This window comes from Protopterus annectens, chromosome 4.part0, assembly GCF_019279795.1.
Source record: "Protopterus annectens isolate FY-2018-M chromosome 4.part0, PAN1.0, whole genome shotgun sequence".
Lineage (NCBI taxonomy): Eukaryota > Metazoa > Chordata > Ceratodontiformes > Protopteridae > Protopterus > Protopterus annectens.
Genome location: NC_056733.1, coordinates 968,337,412 through 968,343,411, shown reverse-complemented (window position 1 = coordinate 968,343,411; position 6,000 = coordinate 968,337,412).

Sequence of the window (6,000 nt, the reverse complement as noted above, 5' to 3'; positions counted from 1 at the left end):
ACAGTTCCACATGTCACTGTACATGCATGTGGGAGGTTTGCACATCCTAGACACCGTCCATGTCATGGACTAAGGAACACATACATGGCAAGCAATGCACACCATTGGCCACACACAATAATCACCTAGGTGACTGGATGGTGAATACAATAACCACTTGTGTGGGCAAATCCAGAGACTACACTACATGTCAATATCTAGTGAGTAGTATGTGGCCATGGCACCTCTGTACCAGCGGTTATTATGTGTCAGGACAGACAGGGGTGTATGAATGCATAACCTATGGGGGCAAATGTATACCAGTCGTTACATGTTATACCCATCTACATGGCTATTAACATCCACATTGTCAGGCTTGGTCCACATGTCTTGCACTAAGGGGTTCTGTGTATACCTCTGGACTGTCCAGAGTGTGTCAGAATGTCCACATATGTTGGCCAATATCTCTGCTGTAGTCCACAGGAGCATTATGTGCTAGCAGCGATACTGTACTATGATGTTCTTAGGATATCTATCAGTAGCCATTGGCGCACATGTTAAAAGCAGATGTGAACGCCCACATACACCATGTCTATGAAGACAATCCCTATTACAGTAGCAATAGTCTACAAATATACCTGCTATACATACCTGACATCCCCTTGCACTACAAAGTTGGGACTATAGGGGCTGAGGTAGGGCTACACCCCATGTTCAGGACATATGGTGAAAATATATGTATATGTAATTATACAGATATCTATATAGATATATACACATATACATATCAACATATATAGATGGATATGTATATGTACATAGATACACATATAAACACCCAGATATATACATATACAGAGCAATATATGTCTACACATATACAGATAGAGATACATATGCATATATACTTATGGATATCTACATATATATTGACAGTAGTAGGTATATCAGAATAGATATGTATGCACATATAGTTGCACATATCTGCACATATACGAACATAACTAGGCATATCTGTACACATAGGATGTGCATACATATATAGCTATATATATACCTATATATACATATACGTATATCTACATATATACATATATCTATATATATACATATATGTATATACATATATGTACATACGAAAAGATGTACACATGGCCATATATATGTAGCACTATACAGATGTGTATACAGACAAATGCATGAGTATACATGTGCATGTACATGTAGACATATATAGACCTTTTATATGTATACAACCATATTCCTGTCATGAGTAAACCTCACAGTTGTGTATACCCTCCCAGATGTATCTCACTGTATGTATCTGCTATGTGTACATTATGATAAACCAACATGTGTGATGCAACAGTCATATTAATGAAAAGGACTACACAATTTGGGAACTAAAGGCAATTGTTCAATACTACTCAATACGTGTATTAACAGCTATATTGGTAAAACAACAGCTGTCTTCACAGTGGTCATGGCATAGTGGTTAAGTGTTGTGACTTCAGTGTACATGGTCCTGGGTGCAAGGTTTGCTCATTTTGTTGCTGGGCAGAACAAGGGCTGTCAGATAAAGAGCAGCTTTAAGTGGGTTTGTGCTGGTTTGTGCGATGCTAAGCAGTGCTAAGCTATGGGTAAATGTACGGGTGCTTACACAGTGTAGGTATCGCTTACCTATGCAAAAATCAGCTCAGCTGTTATATTGCAGCAATGTGGATACTTGATAAACACAGCTTAGCCCTGGTAACCAGGTCACACCACCCAGTCTGATAATCGGTAATAGATGTAGGCCAGACTATCCAACTTGAGTCTCTTGAAGCTGCCAGTTATAACAACAATATTATGTATCATAATACTATCCACCAGATAACAACTACAAATACTCTTATGTTGGACAGTGATGCTGTCCAGGATGGTAATGGTCAGATTGGCCAACACTCTACTTATAATGTGAGTTTTATTACAACTTTTAATAACAACAGTGAACAGGTTAAGATGATTTTATATAAAAACTGGACCTACTTGTAAAAGGGCAATCTAATAGTCAATAGATTAGGCAATTTACCTAAAATAATTTACAGAAGGGGGTCTAATTTGAAAAACCTCCTAGAAAGTAAGACCATTAAACCTAGTGGGAGACCTGTTGGCATGTTTGTATGTGGACCGTGTAGGATGTGTAAGCACATTAGGATTGGTAGCACATTTGTGGTGGGTAACAACAGTAAGTACTCTATTAAACATAAATTGAACTGTGATTCCAAGGGAATAATATATATAACAAAGTGTAACAGCTGTCCGGCGTTTTACGTTGGTAAAACTGACCGGAAGTTTTGTGAAAGGATTTACGACCACACTTATGCTATAGATAAAAACAAAAATGAAAATGCTTTAGCTAGGCACTCGTCTTCAAGCAATGACCATACATTCAGTTTCCAAGCTATTGACCAGGTAGTGCCAGACATTAGAGGAGGTCCTAGTAGTTTATTGCTTGAAGAATGTGAACAAGAATGGCAACTAGCCTTGGATGCTTTTTCTTACCCAGGTCTGAATGAAAATTGTAATATTTCTTGCCTACTAAAGTTAAAAAGTTTAAGTAGATGATAAAAACATTTTACATCTGCTTCTTCTATTTAGGACAAGGTTTTAAAGGTCTGTGGGATGTTTAGTACAACACTTATATATGTTTGCTATGTATAGTACCTGTCTGAATGTAAATTGGAGGTTAAATTTGTTAAAAGAGGCGCACTTGAATCATTAATAATTATTTTTATTTTTATTATTATTGTGTTTCTTTAGGTGACACTCATATTCTCATACTACTTTGTTTATTTTTAACTCGTTCTTAGTTGACATATAAAATGTTGTATGTCTTTAAATGTGATGTAGAGCTGATAGGTCCACAATATCATGTGATGATGTGTGCCGGGTTTTTAAACTGGTACTTTGTAACTAGTCTTTATTTCTGAAGAAGTTACTCTACGAGAGTGATGAAAAACATGTGGAGTTTTATAATAAACTTTTTTATGTTTAAAGTATTCTGCCTGTAGCTGCTGGAGTTCCTTTTCAATTGTTTGTGTTTTGCTGTTTGCCTTTTCAGTTTGTCAGTCTGATAATCTGTAATAAGTGTATGTAATGCCATGTACAATACATGCACCTATGTGCTGTCATTACAGTCGCAAGGGGTGTGAGTGTCATTGTGTGGGACACAGACATATATGAGGCCTGTACAGCACTGTTATCCATGTGAATGTGTTACATACAGGTGTAGTAGCTCAGGGTACTTGCTGTCACACTGACATGTAGTGTATTATGGCAGTACTACTGTGGACAGTGCTAACCCAGGCAAGAGCAGAGTGCTAAATGTTTTACAGACAACAGGCACACCTGCGGGCATAGCTGGACACCGAGGCCTCCCTGTTGTATCCCTGGTTTGTGAGCTGTATCACAGTATATACCCCTTACTGGGTAATGATCCATCATGTGGAATGTAACTGTAGACTACCATCTGTACAGCAGATGTTAGTGAGGGTTTCCGACATGTAGTCATTACATACATATTGTTGTCAGATGTCTATCAACAGACTCATGCTACTGCATAGCTACTTACCAGGCTGATGACTGTCAGTCCCTGCACAGATGTGAGGATGACAGGTATCCAGCTGGGATATGTACAGGCAACCTAAACTTGACTGACGCTGACATGTCAGCCCAGCTGTGTAAGAACTGGCACATATAGGAGATGTCACCCTGTATGCACCACATGCCACGGGTACCTCGACTACACTACCACAGTCAACCAAACATGCTTGGGTACAGGTCTCAATCACAGACACTAAGCATGCGTTGTAATGCATGTTGCATGCATGTCAAATTGATCACGTCAGTGGCCATGTGCAGGAGGCACCAGGATGTCATTCTCACCCTGAGGGTCACCAGAGTAGTATCTGTTGATAGATTGCCCACTGCCACCTGGTAGGTGACAGGATACCACTGTACACACAATCCCTATACAACCCATCTCCCCTTGGACAATAGCTAGGTACACAGCTATGACCACCTGCAGTGATGCACCCCTGTACTGACACATGTACATATGCATGACTGAGTATAGCAGTGTCTGTGTGTTAGCACACCTGTACTTGGGAATTCCATGAGGGCCTTCACAACCAACCCAACAATCATTGCCATAGTCAGTTGTGGCTGCTGCTGTATGGGACATTACATGTACCCTGTTAAGCTTCCCCCATACTGGCTACACGAGCCCTGCAGTTTCAGCACAACAGTGTTTTACAAATGGGTTGATAGGCATGGGATACCTATTGTGATCTGGCATGTGCATGTAGTTGTGCATGTCCATATATCTGTAGGGTACAGCATTCTGAGGCCACATACTCCTATTAAAATACCCATTGCCACACAGTACTACAGATAGTGTTGTTGCTGCCCAGAGGGGAGGCATGACAATGCAACATCCTACTACGCATGTGCCATGTGCATTAGATGCATATCCCTGTAGTACCACTGTTGAGGTATACTATGGGTTGTATCGCAGTCATGGCCAAGGTGTGATGGTGGGTATGGCAGAGTGTCATCATGGGTTTCAGGGAGTACAATATCCACTGGGGGATGTGGGTGCTGTGTACACTGTCATTACACCACGGTACACCCGGTATATGTCCCATGTACCACATTATGGTTACCAATGTCACCACCAACCATACAGGTAACTGACCACAATCCAAGTGAGTTATGCATGTGCTGTGTGCAGCCTACCTGTAACACATTGGACACACGGTCAAGTTAGTTAGCAGCGATAGGCCCTGGTATCTCAGATGTGTGTCTGGCTGTTATGTGTCTGTTAATGTGTATATGATGGTATGTCACACTACGTATTGTCCATATACACCCATTACATCCCCCATTAGCATACTGCACATGTCTGGGGATGTTCTGCATGTAACATGTAACCTGGGACACACCTCACCCTAAACGCAGTGTGGTGTGTGCAATGTAAGCCACACACTTCAGTATCACTACATAGCTAAATAGGGGTCTAGCCCCAGTGTTACCAAGTAACTGTGCATGTATGTGGATGGGTCTACATCAGGTTTCAGTGTATACATGCCTCAACGGGTCACCTGTCCATGTGGCACAGCCAATAACCATTTTAGTAACCTGTGACATGTGCTCAACTGTACCCCAGATATGTCACAGCCATGGTGTCACCACAGTGACATACCCTGTTGTGGAATATGACTGCAGACCATCCTCATGCTGACACATGTACACCTACAACACAGATGGATAACAATATAGAGACCACAACCAACCAGTGTTACTAACAGTCTAACACTCTACTCCCTACAACACGTTACACTGCAGTACTGTGGTACACTGTAGTACAGTCACTGTGTGCATCAGAACCATATCAGCCTGTCCCTGCACATATGGTATGGATGACAGGGCTGTGGCACAGGTATCATCATATGCACAGGGTGTGATGTTGGTTTGCCAGAGTCCGAGGGTGGGCCATAAATTTGACACCATGTGTGTGGGTGAGGGGTGTACTGTGATGAGCTGGGTGTGGTGATGTGGTGTGTGCAGGTAAGGGGTTGCCCTAGGTGTGTTTGCATAGTGTGTGGGTATGCATGCACACAGTTCTGCCATGTGTCTGCCCTATACAGGTGTTTATGGACAGCTGCAGACCATAGCTGGCAGGATGTGCAGTTCACTGCTTCCGACCACGGACATGTGGATTGTGCCTGCCAGGGGTTCCATGGGCATGTCCAGGTACAGATCTTGATGTGCTACTCTCAGCTGCTGATGACAAATGTCTGCTGGTACCAGGTCCCTCCTGGGACTGGCCAGGACCATGCGCACATGGCCTGGTGTGGTGTGGTGTGGACGGCACACCTCCTGCACTGCCGGGGCTGCTACTGCCACTATGGGAGCCCCTTGGTGTCCTAGCACATCCACGTTGACTGTCAGCTGTTGGTGTTCTTGGCCCATGTCCAC